The 17,471-nt window shown below is 37.1% G+C and overlaps 1 protein-coding gene across 11 annotated transcripts in view; it reads left to right on the top strand.

Annotated features, from left to right (window-relative positions):
• The window catches only part of STAU2 (staufen double-stranded RNA binding protein 2), a 324,604-nt gene that overhangs the window by 110,211 nt on the left and 196,922 nt on the right, over window positions 1–17,471 (top strand). The window lies entirely within an intron of this gene.

The raw sequence follows: 17,471 nt of genomic DNA, 5'->3' as shown, positions 1-17,471 counted from the left end.
GAAAGAAAGAAAGAAAGAAAGAAAGAAAGAAAGAAAGAAAGAAAGAAAGAAATCCATTGTGTCCTGTTCCTTTCTCCAATGTTAACTACTGCCCAATACCTGTTTTGTTCACTTTTCAGTGCCTTCAGATGGTTGGGTTTTGTTTGTTTGTTTTGTTGAGAATTAGTTTCCCACAAAGAATCGGTCCAATTAGAGCTTACTTAGCCGTACTGAAAACAGGACAGTTGCTTATTTTAAGAACCGTTTAATATTCTACTGTGTGGCTGTTCTATAATTTTTTTTTTTTAAATTTATCTACTCAACAGAGAGAGAAATCACAAGTAGGCAGCGAGGCAGGCAGAGGGAGGGAAAAGCAGGCTCCCTGCTGAGCAGAGAGCCCGATGCAGGGCTCAATCCCAGGACCCTGAGATCATGACCTGAGCTGAAGGCAGAGGCTTAACCCACTGAGCCACCCAGGCACCCCTGTTCTATAATTTATTTAACCAATTCTGTATTCATGGATATTTAGTTGTTTCAAATGTTTTTCTGTAACATGTTGTGGTATATATCTTTGCACATTCATTTTAGCCGTATGTGAGACATTCTTAGAGGTACTTTATATACATTAATAAATAAAACAGACATTTCTGCCTTGTTGAAGCTTACATTCTAGTTAGATGATATGGAGAATAAAAAAATAAATATAACAAGTATGTTTTATAGTAGATTCAGAAGTAAGAAGTGCTGTGGACAAGTGGAAAAGCAGAGCAGAATAAAGGGAAGAAGATTGCAGTTTTAAATAGATCTTATTTAGAAGGTGAGCAAAATCGGTGGAGGAGAACAAGTGAGCTTTGAGGATTTCTGGGGGAGAAGCAAGAGATTAGCCATGGTGAAGGCCATAAGTGGAAACAAGTCTGGTGAGTTTGAGAAGCAGGAAGGAGGCCAGTGTGGTTGGAGTGAAGTAAGTTAAATGTTGAGTGTTGTGATTGAAGTCAATGATATGGTTTGGAGCAGACCTATGTAAAACTGTATTAGGCCATTGGATGAGATGTAGAAGTATTGCAGAGTTTTGAGCAAAATAGAGGCATGATTGGACTTACATTTTGGAAGGCTCACTTTGGCAACTAAGAGAACCATTAGGAGGTTATTACGATAATCCAGACTAGAGATGAAGCTATTTTAAATCTTTGGGGGGGGGGGTTGACAACATAATTAGGTGAAAAACAACTCCTTCTTGACATTTTAATTTGTATTTCTTTATAAATGAAGTTGAGCATCTTCTTGTATGTATAAAGGTAATTTTTTTTCCATGTAAGTTGTGAATTTATAACCTTTGCTTATTTTTCTATTGACTTAATGGTCTTTTTCTTACTGATTTGTGTAAGTCAGCTGATAGCAGTGTGTAGCCAGGGATGAAAACTATAGATCTAGCTTGTCCTCAGTATAACATGCAGCTGCCTCCAGGTCCTTGATCACTCCAAATGTTAAAAGTCCTTGGAGCAACCGTCATAACTAGGTTCATCCACTCCTAGCACTTCCTCTATCAGATCTCACATGCATCTCTTTTTTACTTTTTTTTATGAACTAACACAACGTGTTTATGTACCAAGCATTTTCCCAGCTTTTCAACGTGAAATAGCTAATATTTACGGCAGCGTATCCCAAAAGTAATATACATACCTGGAGTAATTCTAGAGATTTATTTTATACTTTAATGGTTATATATTTGCTTAATTATATAAAAATGACTTACATATCAAATTTATTTTTTCACAGACATTGCTAAACATGAAGCAGAGTTACAAAGAATTTAAAGTTGACTCTTTTTCCACCCATTTTGCCCATCCCCCCATGCTTTTATTTTGAACTCCCTGTGCTGTGGGGCCTGATTTGCTTTATTCCTGGAGGCTGAGTCTGGCCCTTGCTGGTCTGATTTTCTCCCTCCTAATCATTCATTCTCACATTGAGAGGACTACAGTAATACAGTTTAGAGGTAGTCAGTCTGCCTTTGTTTGAAACCTGGTTCCACCTAACAACAAGTTGCTTAACCTCTCTGTTCTTCAGTTTACTCAGCTGTAAAATGGAAATAATAAGGATTTATGTAAAGATTATTGTAAGGATTAGATGAGTTGCTGTTTGTGCAATGCTGGCATATATAGTAAGTTAAATGTTAGCTCTGCTTACTCCCTCAGTTCACAGCTATTTCTGGACTCTTTAAGTGCTAATTACCATGCCAGTTACAAGACAGTATGACTACAGTGACTAAGACTCCCCTTTTCCTTGTGTATGAGCAGAAATCAGTCCCTTTATAGCCTTCCTAGAACACTGCTCCCAGAATAGTATGTGAATCATTTACTCTAAGCTATTTGCTTTCGTAAAGAAATTATATGGTCTAATAGAGGGTTCACAGACATTGGCAGGGGAGTCCTGTCCTTCTTAAACTTGGGAAGTAAAAGAATATACTTATTTTGATTTTATTAGAATTACATTTTGATAAAACAAGAGTCAAATGACAACTAAGATTATAAGTTTAGCTCTTCATCTAGTTGACTTCATTGTAAGTTCACCAGCATTAAAATGTTCAGTTTCTGGCCAGAATTTCTTATGCATGTATGGGGTGACTTTGCTTCCTGAGAGATTACCATGGTCCTTCTCCTGTCAGTCTTGATCACTCTCCTGCTTTGGCATTCTCAGAGTCTTAAAATCTCAGATTACACTGCAAATTTCTCCTGTCTCAGAGAAGTGTCATCCTCTTCATATAAGGTTGTAGAGTCTTATTTGCAAGCCTTTTCTTTCCTTCCCTTGTGTGACTTTTTCAGGAGAATAACAAAAAGAATAATAGGTCAAATTTACTCAAGATGCATTCTTACTGTACTCCCATGTGGGTCTCAGATTTTCGGAATTCTCTGTGTTGCTTCCTCAAAAACTTCTGGAACCTTTTACACAATAGGTTTGAATGGCTTTTTGATTTTGCTTGACATCTTGTCTTATTAAGAATATGTGGAAGGGTTTCTCCAAATCACTGATGGCAGCAAGAGATTTGTTACTGTATTGAATTTACTACTTGTCTACATATCCCATTTTAAAACAAAAATAAAACTATTTTATGTCTGATCTTTTTTATATCCAAGTAAGTTCTGTATGTTGAGTTTCAATAGTCTAATGTAATAGAATAATCTTAATATCATGCCCAGTATTTTTCACCCTTGTTTGCTTGCATGCCTTTTCTCTCTCTCTCTTTTTCTCATCTCGCCTCTCACTGAGATGAAAATGAGTAACTTCAACTGTTTTATTGTTCTCTTTTACCTTTGGGTTAGGTTTAGAATCTTAGGCAGTTTTAGACCATATAGTTATCTCAGGTATTATTCTTACCATGGCCTACTGCTCTTCTTAGTTTGGCATTTCGTGGGAGGTTATTATTCATTAATTTCCCAGGCTTTTCCTTGGCTTCAGTTAGCACAACCTTGACCCACTTGCTTTCTTTATTTCCTTATTATTTGTTGACATTCTCACATTCTCTGGTCAAGATGCACTTCTTCAAAGTTAAAAGAATTACTGGCCTCCTACACTGTGGTTGACTGGCGGGTCATAAAATAGTCCTCAGAGATAGAACACAACCCCAAACATGTATATAAATGTCTTTAAAGACACAAGACAAAGAATTATAGTTAAACTAACATTGTTCATTATTTTTGCATTAAATTTATTTGAAGGTTTATTTAGTTGGTTTTTACTGATTTTCATAATATCTGAACTTATCAATGTATCTTCTGAATATTGTCTGATATCTTGAAGTATGTTGGCTTCTTGAATGATTGATGAACTAAATGTTAGTTTTCCTAAAGAGCATAAAGTGGTCTCCCTGGGATGGTATGAGCACTGAAAGGGAATACCCCCAAGCACAGGAATTGAAAGGCTAGAGATCTGCTAGTATAACTGCAGCTCTTTCCTGGACCTCCCCAGGCAGACATAATACTGAGGAGCTAGAGACATGGTCCCTAGGTTATTAACAGGGAATAACAAAAAGCACAAGAGGAACTCAAGCATCCTAGGGACATTGTGGGATGTTTAAGAAGGATGATGGATTAGTGGCCAAGGAAGAAAGAAGGCAAACTATTATGATTTCCTATTATAATCTGATACAGTGTGTAATTTTTCCAGGTTTATGTGGCCAGTGAAGGATTGAGCTGGCCCTCCAACCCAAGATTATATGTTTTCAAAGGTAGTCCTTTTTCTGCTGTACTATGCTAACTCATGTAAACATCTACTCTTTGGAAATAGTAAGATACCATGACAGACTCCTTTAAGTCTCCTTAAAAACTATTTCGCTTATAGGAGAGAATTTGCAGTGTGGCTAAAATGCATTCTCAGGTGCTTGGGTGGCTCAGTGGGTTAAAGCCTCACCTTTGACTCAGGTCATGATCCCAGGATCCTGGGATCCAGCCCTGCATTGGGCTCTCTGCTCAGCAGGGAGCCTGCTTTCACCTCTCTCTCTCTGCCTACTTGTGATCTCTGCCTGTCAAATAAATAAATAAAATCTTTAAAAAAATGCATTCTCTTAGTCAAAATTTTTTTTTTTAAGATTTTATTTATTGATTTGAGAGAGAGAGAGAGAGAGAGAGTATGTGCATGTAGGGGGAGGAGCAGGAGGAAAGGGAGAGAGAGAATCTCAAGCAGATTCCACACTGAGCATGGAGCCCAGCATAGGGCTCAATCTCGGTGACACTGAGATCATGAGCTGAGCTGAAATCCAGAGTTGGATGCTTAACTAAGCATCCCAGCCACCCCTTATTCATATTTTTAATAGGAATCATAATGAAAGGTTAGAACTGTTAGCCTTTCATACCAAGTATTACTCAGCCTTTTTCAGTGTATGATAGACTGCGTATCAGTGTCCTATTTTTACCGGTATTGTCTTACTTGCTGCCATGATTGTACCTCAGGTACAGGTATTATGCCTGAAGCAAAAATAAAGAAGTTTTGATGTTCTCAACTTAGCGTGCATCCTGGAATAAGACACAGTCGACATTAAGTTATTGATGAAAAGCATACCTCTATTATCTACAGGAAAAGGAGAACATGGATAGTTGCAATACATGTAGTATTCCCCAGAGGATTTGTGCAGAAAAAAATAAATTACTTAACATTACCTCTAAATAATTGTAATTAAAGGTAGAAGAGTTTTCTAAAAGTCCCAGGTACTCTTTTGTTTTAGCAAAAGTTACTTTTTATACTGCAAAAAGATCCAGGTAGTTAATTGGGTTCTTTTTCCCATTTCTTTTTTTTTTTTTAAGATTTTACTTATTTATTTGACAGAGAGAGATCACACAGAGAGGCAGGCAGAGAGAGAGAGAGAGAGAGAGAGAGAGAGGGAAGCAGGCTCCCCGCTGAGCAGAGAGCCCGATGCGGGACTCAATCCCAGAACCCTGAGATCATGACCTGAGCCGAAGGCAGCAGCCCTAACCCACTGAGCCATCCAGGCGCCCCTTCCCATTTCTTTGAAAAGTAGTTTGAAGTCAGACGATACTGGCTCCAAATGATCTGTATAATTCCAATAAATCATCTGATGTGGATTATAATAAAATGTCAAAAGTGTATTACCAAGAGCAGAAGATATTTTTAAGATCCTTAAAATATTATTATCAATAATCTGATACTACTTGTATTGCTTGAATCAATCTGACAGCATATTTCCATGTGGCAGGTCCAGCTAATAAATTATATTTCTACTTTTAGCTTCTATGGAAGTCACCCCAAATTCTGCATTTTTAAAAAAATGATTGTGGGAATATGAAACAAATGGTTATCCATTTATTTTATCCATTTGTTTAATTTTTATTGCAAGTGAGAGGATAAAATATATATTATAAAATAATTGATTAAATGTATTTATTCCTTGGTATACATGTTTAGATGTTTAATTGAAATTTTTATGATGTGTCGGAGCCAACATTTTCTTATAGAAATTCAACTCAAGTCTAGTATTGGGCAACAGTGGGAAAATGGGATTTAGTATGAAAATATTTGCTTTATGTAAACCTTTTTATGAATGTAGCTAATGCATAAGTGAAGTCAAGCTGTAAAAACAATTAGCTGGGAAAATGCCAAGTTAAGTTTTTTTAATATCCCACTGAATATCTGTTAACTACACATTTTTGTTATTATTAAACTATATGCAAATGTACAACTAGATTTACTTAGGTTCAGGTAAAAAAGGCTAAGTACCAGAAATAGGCAATAAGTATAATTACCATTTACATCTCCAAACAAAGCACATTAATCTTTCTGCAGTACCGCTGATGTAATGTCTCCTTACTTTGGGGAGTATTTGAAGTGGGCAAGCATCCAAAGTTGATAGTGAATTCTGATCAGCAAAGGCACTGGAATAGATGTCTGGGTTGGACATTGTAACAAAGCAAACAATTTCTAAAGCTCTTGGAAGATTCTACACAGTCATACTGGAATCTCTTATTCTAGACATTACAAAATTAATTTATTCAAAAAGCCTGTGAAACTTCTTCTAAAAATATAATCTGATATTTTTGTATTTTTTTAAAGGCATATACTTTTGAGCTAAGTTAAGGAGGAACAAGAACATTTAAAATATTTTCTAGAGCCAATTTCAGAATCCATTTTGTTGTTTAAAGGACTTGAGAGATTCTCTCTACTAGTTGTTCACAGAACATTCTTTGCCCTTAACCAAAGATGATCTGTTGATAGAATTGAATAATGAGAATCTTCTTACAAGTCAAAGAAAAAATGAGCCATATTTCCTATAATTTCCTCAAAATTTTTTACCTTTTGGCCTTCCACACCTATAATTTTCTTAAATTTTTAAGAATCTGCCGTTAGACTACTAGCATGTAGTATTTAGTGAATACATATTGAAAACTTAAAATTGTATTTCTTTAAAACATTTTACTAATGTTTTTGAGGTGGAGAGTATACTTCAAATGCACATACACACATATATATCTATTTGAAAATACACAGATATAATGTAATATTCATGAAAAATACAGTAATTTTTTTCTGCTTGGCCACTTGAATAAGATTCAGAAAGTTGATACAGACAAAAATCTTTCCTATCACTGATGAGTCTTAGAGAACTAAGTCCTCTTACTTGAAGTGCTTATATCTAGTAGTTGGAACTTAAATCCAAATGATATTTTCCTCTATTCACACCCTCTTTTATTGCTTATTTACTCCCAGTTTATAAAAAGTACTTAATAAACATTTTTAATTGTATTTTTTTAATGTTAAGTAATCTTTATTACATTCAAGATAAAAAGCTACTAGCAGATTAAGCAAGTACCTGTAGAATACAGACTCCTAACTAAGACATAATGTCCAAAACAGCATATTCCAAAGTGTGTTTCATAGGATTCATGGTAGTTCACTAAACAGGGCACTTTGTTACCAAAAATATTTAGGAACTATGTAGTATATTTTTCTCTTGAAGACATTACAATACAAACAAAGCCTGTGAGAGGCAAATTCAATTTAGTTATCTTATACATATATTAATAGATACCATGACAATTATTTATTTATCCAGCACAGGCAGTTTGAGAAGGAATAATAAAATAGTCTGAGGGAGGAAAATGAATGCAGAAATAGCTTAATTAGAAAACAGAAGACGAATAGAAAAACTATGCAGAATCCAATATCTTGTACTTAGGAAAAACCAATAAAATACTTAAATATGTCATCTAATTAAATGTAATCTAATCAAATCAAGCAAATGTGAATGCAATGCACAAATATACAAAATACAGTCTGATGATTAGAGAGGCCTGACACACAGGAAATGAAAATTCTCATAAAGACTACTTTGTTCGGGCGCCTGGGTGCCTCAGTTGGTTGGACGACTGCCTTCGGCTCAGGTCATGATCCTGGAGTCCCAGGATCGAGTCCCACATCAGGCTCCCAGCTCCATGGGAAGTCTGCTTCTCCCTCTGACCTTCTCCTCACTCATGTTCTCTTTCACTGTCTCTCTTTCAAATAAATAAATAAAATCTTTAAAAAAAAAAAAAAGACTACTTTGTTCAACTCATGGAAAACTATTTCAGAACATGGATGAACTGGGTGATTTTGTAGGAAAATATAAACAACCAGAAAAGATCCATTGGTAATTGGATTCATTTAGCTAGTTACCATTAGTTCCCCCTACCACCCTGAAGAAAAGTACTTGGGCTAGATGGTATCACAGAGAAATTTTATTGAACCTTTGAAAAATAGGAAACATTATTTTGGGCAATTAAAACTAGTCTTACTGTCTAGTTCAACAATGCCAGTTTAAAAAAAAACAAGAAGGACTAGAGCTTCATATCAGTATTATTTATAAAATATCAATGGAAAAAATCCCAATTGAAATACTGGCAAACAGAATTTGGCAATTCATTCAAAGAAAAACTAGCATAACCAAGTGGGGTTTATTCCAGGAATGCAAAATTGTTTCACTATTAGAAAATAGGTTGATAAAGAATACCTTATTAAGAGGTGAAAAGTAAAAATTGTTAACTACACAGACGCTGAAAAGATACTTAAAAATTCATTTTCGACTTTGAAAACCCAATATATTATGAAAATGGCTATATGCGGTCTCCACAGGGCCTTGGCACTTGCTGTCCCATTTGCTTGGAACTTTTTTTCCCCTCCAGGCATTCATATGCCAGGAATTCTCACTCCATTTACCTCTTTATTCAAACACCACTTCCTAAAGGATCTCTTATTACTGTTTCTTACTCTGCTGTACTTTTCTTCTAACCCATCTTACAGTTGATACTGTTTTTACTCATTGATTGATTGTCTCCTGAGGGCAGTCCACCATCCCAAGGGACTAAAACAGTCCATGGGATGAATTAGGCCCTTAATAAATATTCATTGCATTAATTTAATTCACATACCCCTTGGCACTCAAACAAGGGCAAGAAGAAGAGCAGGTCATTAATTTCCAAGAGCGCAAAAGGGAGGGGTGCTTCTTGTTCCCTTGTCCCTGCCCTGCCCACCCTCTTCTTCCCCCCCCGCTGGATAGGCTAATTTCTGGGAGTCTGCCAAAAATGTAAATAGGAATATGTGAGATCACCTAGGAAGACTGTTTTGTCTATGAGAAGATTGAACTCTAGGGAGGATCAACATTTTTTTTTAATTGAGGCAAAATTCACAATAACAAAATTTACCACTTTTACTATTTTAAAGTATACAATTCTATATGCTGTGAATTACTGCATTGACAGTGTTGTACAACGATCACCACTATCTAATTCCAGAACATTTCATCACCCCTAAAAGAAACTTAACAGTTACTCTCCATTTTCTCCCTTCCCAGCTTCTGACAACCACTAATCTACTTTTGTCTCTGTGGATTTCCCTATTCTGGACATTTCATCTAAATGGAATTATTCAATATGTAGCCTTTTATGTCTGGCTTTCACTTAGCAAAAGTTTTTCTGAGTTCATCCACATTATACTGGGTATCAGTACTTCATTGCTGTGTATGGATATACTGTAGTTTATCTATTCATCAGTTGCTGGACCTTTGGTTTATTTCCACTTTTTGGCTATTATGGGTAATTCTGTGAACATTTGTGTACATATTTTTTGTTTAAGTGCCTTTTAAAAAAATTTATTTTTTGAGAGAGAGAGAGTGGTAGGGAGGGACGGGAGAGAAAGAGAGAGAGACACTCAAGTATGCTTCAGGACCTGAGGAAAAATCGAGTCAGACACTTAACCAACTGAGCCCCCCAGACACCCCTCAGTGCCTTTTAAAAATTTTATATGTATACAAAATCATATATATATATGTGTGTGTGTGTGTGTGTGTGTGTATGTGTGTATGAATGAAGGATTGTTGGGTCATATGGTAGTTCTATTTAATGTTTTAAGGAAGTGCCAGATTGTTTTCCACAGGGCCGCCTGACTATGGCTATCCTAGGGGCTGTGTGGTAGTATGTCATTGTGCTTTTGGTCTGTAGTTCCCTAGTGGAACATCAACATTTAAGCACGGGCTTCAAAAATGTTAAGAGAGGAGACAAAGAATGAGAGAGAGGAGTAAGACTGTAGCCAACATGTTCTCCTGGACTTATAATGCCCCCAAGAATTCTCTTTGGTAATCAATATGACCTTTGATTTCTTTTTAAAAAAACATTATTTATATATTTATTTATTTGAGAGAGAGAAAGAGCACAAGTGAGGTGAAAGGCAGAGGGAGAAGCAGACTCCCCACCCAGTGCAGGACTTGATCCCAGAACCCTGGGATCATGACCTGAGCAAAAGGCAGATGATTAGGGCGCCTGGGTGGCTCAGTGGGTTAAGCCGCTGCCTTCGGCTCGGGTCATGATCTCAGGGTCCTGGGATCGAGTCCCACATCGGGCTCTCTGCTCAGCAGGGAGCCTGCTTCCTCCTCTCTCTCTCTCTGCCTGCCTCTCTGCCTACTTGTGATCTCTCTCTGTCAAAAAAAAAAAAAAAAAAAACCTTTAAAAAAAAAAAAAAGGCAGATGATTAACCGACTGAGCCACCCAGGTGCCCTGTGACCATTGGTTTCTTATGTCTACTTAGATTTAATTGCCAAGACTAGCATGACCTTTCCATAGTTTATAGTTAGTATCTCTGCAGTTTATGGTGCTCATTTATGTAGTTCATCCATAGACAGCATAGTGTAGAGGTTCAGATCATGGGCTCTGGAGTGAGACTGCTTGGGTTTAAATGTTAGCTCAAGCAGGGGTGGCCCTCGGCAAGTTAAGTATCTCTTTCTCATTTCCTGTGTGTAAAATGAAGTTGGGCTTGTCATGGTGACTGCGATTGGTGTGCAGGGCTTGGAATAGTGCCTGACACATCGTGAGTGCTTTGTATGTTTTTGTTGTAATTGTCATAATGGTGATGCTGATGTTGATGATGGTGATGATGATTTATCTAGGTATCCATTTAGGAAAGGTGCAAGGGTAGGTTTATGCTGGATCAAAGTGTAGGATTGAGAGTGGTGATTGTGTATTTACAAAGTGGGGCTCTTCGACAACATGCTATGTTTTCCATAGTTTTATTGTGGTACTAGTATCAGTGACACAGTACAGATTATTTACTCTTGTGGATTATAGTCTATACACAGTCTGCTAATTTATCAAATTTACATTTGGAACACAGATTTAGATGTGTTATTTGGATGGGGACTAGACTTTTTCAGTTAATTTTTTCTCCTCCTCCTCCTCCTCTGCCTTCCTCTACTCTCCCTTCCCCTCCCCCCACCTCCTTTTCCTTCTCCTCCTCCCCTCCCCCTTCCTCCTTTTCTTCTTCTTCTTCTTTTTCTCTTCCTCCTCCTCCTCCTTCTCCTCCTTCTTTTTGGTTTATACTCTAGTATAACCATATTATTTTCAAAAAATTTAAATTGTGAAAGATATCATCATTTATAATTCCATCACTTCAGTGCATCCTATCCTAACTTCTAGTACATATCTTTTTGTATTTTCCCCTGGGCATTTTGAACATAATTATAATAATTCTACAAACAGAATAGACTATCCCTATCCTCCTTTAAAGCTTATTTTCAGCTGCCCTATGAATCTTTTTTAATAGGTCCTAATTTTTGAAATTCCTCAACACTTAACATTTAGATCCCATAAAAGATATATTTCCAAAATTTATAGATGTGAATATAGAAAGAGCCCTCTCCTATCTAGACATTTTATATACATACAAACTTGAAAGTGTGCCAAGGACTATTTTATAGCTTTATGATAAAACCTATTATTTTTCTATATCAAGTAAAAAGAATGCTCAGCAGTGCCAAAATGTGTACAAAGAGTCAGAAATAATCAACATGTCATTTGAATTCTAAGTTTTGGCCTTGAGAGGTCTTTAAATATAGATTCCGCAAATACTTTACAGATAAGTAAACGGAGATAGAAAGATTAAGTGACATTTCTGTTTTCAGTCAATGTTAGAAATAAACACAGAAATCCAAAGGTTCTCCTTACTAGATGAGAAGATAACTTGTTCATATATTTTAGTACATAAACCTGTAGAGAAGATATAAATGCTTAGGCTGGGTTGAGATTTATGAATAATGCTATCAAATAAAGTGAGGCAATTATTTTTCAATTTTTAAAAGTTCTCATGTTATTTGGAATATGTCTTTTTCACCTTGTAAAAATGATACTTAAGAAAGTGGTGATGTTAGGGAATAAGGCAGTCACCAAATGGTAGGGAGGACACATAGCTTTTAGTTGTTCAGAAACTCATACAAAGGGAGTCTGCAAAGAGTGCATTACTGAAGTAACTTTAGGGAGGATGGCAAGGATAGATGGTATGGAAACCTGTTCCAACTGAAAATCAAATAGAAGTATAAAAATATTATAGAGGGCACGGATTGCATGCAGCACTGGGTGTGGTGAAAAAATGATACTGTTATGCTGAAAATATATAAATTTAAAAAAAATTTAAAAAACAAACAAACAAACAACAACAAAATAGACTATATACATTCTTATAAGAATACTTATATAAGAATGTAAAATCTTCCCTTAACTCAAAAATCAAAAGAAGACTGTATAAGGAGTGTCAGGTGTTAATTCAAAGGAACCAAATATATATCCTTTCTTTATTGCTGTATTGACTTGTTATGTCTTGAAGATAGGCCAAATCTAAAGACCTTTTTTTTGGATCTGAAGAAAGGGAAGATTTTATTTTATTTTATTTAAAATTTTGTTTATATTTTGTAAGACTTCCAGTGGACAGAGGCAAAGAGGCATGGGTGGGGAAAAGGCCTTCCAAGCAGCCTTTATAAAATTTAGACTATAAGCAGTGTGGCACCAGATGCCCATTATTCTGACTTTTCACCGAATGATAAGTTACTCACTTGTGTCTCTTTTTTTATCCTATTTGGCTTGACATACCATAAAAACATCGGATTTCATTATGGAGCTCTTGTTGTTTCAGCAGCGATTAAGTAAAATGCCTCTGAGGTCTATCAGTGGACCTTGGGTTTAGATAGAACTCTTGCTTTAGGTTCTCTAGCCTTCCAAGGACATTTAATAAACACATGGGAACACAAAAATAGAAGAATAAAGCAGATTTTTAGGAAACGACTTTAAAGTTTCCTGAGCTCTGATGTTAAAAGACTTCAGTTTGACTCCTCACACCTATGTTGGGGACATTTGTTACCTCTTATGGTGACCATTGGGACATCTGTCTCACCCGGTTGCTGTGAGGTTAAATAAGAGAGAGAGATAGGAAACCTAAACATGGTGCTATAAGAATGTACGTGGTCCCTTGCTTGTGTGGAGATTGAGGTCATCCTCAAATCACCTAGGTTGTAGTGAACACTGGTTCTCAGACTTTTAGTATGAAAGACTCCCCAGGGAATCTTACTAAGGTGAAGATTCTTGTTCTATCCCCAGAGCAGGATTCAGCAGATCAGGGGTGGGGCACAGGAATATACATTTTTAATAAGCACTGGGGATAATTCTGATGAGTGGGATCACACTTTGCAAAATACATTTTGGAGGCTGTGGTAGAAACCCTTTGAGCCTGAAACTCTAGTAGCCTGGATGGGTAAGTTTTCATGGCCCATCTTCTAAGAGTAATCACTGGAAATGTAAACGTTGTCCACAAAATTCCCATTGAGAAAAATCATTCAAGAATAACAATGTAAGATAAGGTAAATACCTGTTAATTTTTAGAAATATGAATAACACTTTTATTTTATTTTATTTTTAATTTTATTTGTTTATTTGACAGACAGACAGATCACAAGTAGGCAGAGAGGCAGGCAGAGAGAGAGGGGGAAGCAGGCTCCCTGCTGAGCAGAGAGCCCGATGTGGGGCTTGATCCCGGGACCCTGAGATCATGACCTAAGCCGAAGGCAGAGGCTTAACCCACTGAGCCACCCAGGCGCCCCTTGAATAACACTTTTTAAAAGTACTTTACCAAGGGATGCCTGGGTGGCTCAGTAGGTTAAGCCTCTGCCTTTGGTTCAGGTCATGATCTCAGGGTCCTGGGATCAAGTTCCGCATCAGGCTCTCTGCTTGGCAGGGAGCCTGCTTCCTCCTCTCTCTCTCTGCCTGCCTCTCTGCCTACTTGTGATCTCTCTCTGTCAAATAAATAAATAAAATATTAAGAAAAAAGTACTTTACCAAAAGTGAATATATTTTTGATGAATATATTTTTGATTTTGAATGTTTGAAATAAAGATAGAAAAGAACTCCTCTTTAGCATGCATCAACCTTCAACAAACTTTGAGTGTTTCTTTAGCAAAGGAAACAAATATTTAGAGACCAGGACCTAACATCCAAAGAGACTTTCTGCATCATCTCTCTTATAGTTGAGTCTGGGTGCCATTATTGAGGGTACTCTGGCTAATCTTAATTGTCATCATGATGTGAGGAGATGTGGTATATTGGGTGATAAACCACGTGGGGTAAATATCAAGAATCATTGTTAAGTTAGAGGATGGAATGAAACTAGAACAAAACAAGTCAGGCATTTGTTCTTGGTATTTCCTGTTGTTAGAGCTAGAGTAGTTTACGTTTTCTGTTAAAATACAACAAACCTAATTTTTCCTCTGATAGTTATACAGTATAATACACACATACATATGTACCCACATGCATACACATATGCATACACAGAGCCATATTTGAGGGCTCAGAGGGAAGAGGCCCCAAGGGCTCTTTAGTACGCAATTAATATTTTTGGTCAGAAAATCAGCAGATTGTTTCAGTATGGCTATGTGTTATGACATCATATTCCAGTAAAGTCATAATGAACAGAAATTTTGTTTGTCTCTGTGGCAAACCAAAATGAGTTTTGTAATTGTCAGCAGGCCTTAGTGATTATAGTGGCGCCCACTCCCTCTACTGTAGTTAAAGGTCTGTTAGCATTCCAGTTGTGGGCCTCTGTTTTCAGAAGTGTATAATTAATCGTAAACATTTGCTCTATGGTGAAAGCTTGCCATAGATGATCTTAGTACAGGAGTACATTTTTTATTTCAGGTTGTCTGTTTTAAAGTTTTATAGTGTAAGAAGTTAAAAATATGCACAGAATTCTGTGTAGGAGGAAAATTGAATTTTGTGGTATACAAATGAAGATAACCAGCATTTATTATATTAGTCTGTTAATATATCTGCATTAAGGGGATCTAAAATAATAGGAAAGTGTACTTCAGGAATGCAGTAGGAAGTTGTGTACCTCAGTATACTACTTATTGTAATCAAAGACCAAAACAGCTTGTGGTTTTTAATGCTTTTTTAGTCTTTGCATATTAAAAGTCTTTAACCATAAGTGATTTTTTTCTTCGTTTAACATTTTTATATTTGCCTATTAAAAATGAGAACATATGACATAATAAAAACACATTTAAATTACTTTATCTTAAAACAAAGTAATAGTAACTGTGGGCCAAGAAAGTTGATTTTAGGAATTTAAAACAGTGACTGTTTCTTTTTTTCATACTCCGGATTTCTACCCAAGGTGTGACACTGTTGATTTTGCTGACATTGTGTGGTAATTTCTTTTCTAACTCTGACCCTCTTTCATCTCCTTCACTGCCGTCTATTATTTCCCCTGCCTTTTGATCACGGGCCTCAATCAGATCCCAGCCTTAGGCTCTCTTTTTTGGTTCCTTTACACTTCCCCTTTCCAGGTGTTTACCCACTCACATGGTTTCAATTACTGCCTCCCAAATCTGCATCTTCAGTGCTGATGTATACCTTTCTAGTCCTTTACCTTCTGTAAACCTTCTCTAATTAGTCTCATCTGCCTGATAAATTCTTGTATGATAGGTTGTGTCCAGTTTATCTTAGAGTGAATATGGAACATTGCTCTTTGGTTGTCCAGTAATCATCCAGAACTCAGTAGGACTTCAGTTAGACTTGTCTTTGCTTGGAAAAGACATTTTTCAGCACTTGAGTGATTTAAACACAGTTTTTTGGCATTATATTGCAAATCCCCTATTGCATCAAAGTTGATCCTTTTTAGTTTTGTTAATTGCCCAATTCAGTGTCTTAATTCTCAGTCACCATTTTACTTGACCTGTGAGTATAATTTGACACAGATGAGCACTCCCTTCTCCTAGAAAGACTTTTTCCCCTCTGGTTTTTAGGAAGGACACTGTACTTGCCTGGTTTTTCTCCTGTTATTCCTTCCCACAGAGTTCTCACTGTCTTGTGGCTTTTAAGATTTTATTTATTTTTGCGAGAGAGAGAATGAGTATGAGCTGGGTGGGGGGGGGGGCAGAGGAAGAAGCAGACTCCCCACTGAGCTAGGAGTCTGATGTGGGACTTGACCCTGTGACCCTGGGATCATGACCTGAGGCAAAGGCAGACACTTAACTGACTAAGCCACCTAGGTGCCCCTGTCTGTGGCCTTAGATTCCATATATATTGATGATTCCCAAATTTTATATTCATTTGATATCCACTTGGATGTCTAAACAGGCTGAATAATTTAACACTTACAAACCAGAGCTGCTGATACCGATGCCCAATAATCAAATCCTTCTGCAGTCTTCACCAGTTCATTGTATGCATACTCTGTCTTCTACTTGTTCAGGTCTGAAACCCTGGGGTCATCCTCGACTCCTCTCATTTTCCATAACTGATCCTTGGGTAAACCCTATCAGTTCTGCTTGTTTGTTTGTTTGTTTATTTAAAGATTTTATTTAGAGAGAAAGTGCAGATGCACAGGGGTGGGCATGGGCAGAGGAAGAGGGAGTGAGAGGATCTGGAACAGACTCCCTGATGAGCACAGAGACCCACGAGGGGCTCAGTCCCATGACCCTGAGATCATGATCTGAGCCTAAATCAAGAGTCTGATGCTCAATCAACTGGGCCACCCAGACAGCCCTCCACCATCAGCTCTACTATTGAAATTCATTCAGAATCCCACTGCTTCTCATTGCTTGCACTGCTGCCACCCTAGTACAGTTCCCTGTTGCTTTTCTCCTATATTATTGTAATCGTCTCCTGATAGATCTCCTTGCTTCCATTATCATTTGCCTACAGTCTGTTATCAACCTAATCATCAGGTGATCCTTCCAAAATGCAAGTGAGATGTGTCACTTCTCTTCCAAACCTTCTAGTGGCTGGTCATTTCACTCAGGGCAAAAGTTAAATCCCTACAATAATTTCTAAGTAAGGCACTATGGTATCTGGCTACTTCTTTTCATTTCTTAACTTTTCTTTCCTTACCCCTCTACTGTAGCCAGATAAGCATCTTCTGAATTACTTGAATGTGCTTGGCACACTGCTGCCCCAGGGCCTTTGTACTTGCTGTTTTCTCTGCCTCAAGTGCACTGTTCCAGATATCTGGGTGGCTTCCTCCTCATTTATTTTAGGCCTTTACACAGTTGCCATCTTCTTAGTGAGACCCAGTGAGACCCTCCCTGGTCACCCTGTCTAAAACCCACCTCCCTGACAGTTCTGACCTTTTCTTTTTCTGTTTAACTTAGATCTCTAACATACTAGATATTCTGCATATTACCTTATATATTATCTGTC

The sequence above is a fragment of the Mustela nigripes genome, chromosome 3, assembly GCF_022355385.1.
Source record: "Mustela nigripes isolate SB6536 chromosome 3, MUSNIG.SB6536, whole genome shotgun sequence".
Lineage (NCBI taxonomy): Eukaryota > Metazoa > Chordata > Mammalia > Carnivora > Mustelidae > Mustela > Mustela nigripes.
Note: the sequence above shows the minus strand (reverse complement) of the source record. Positions and strands in the feature narration are given on the sequence as shown.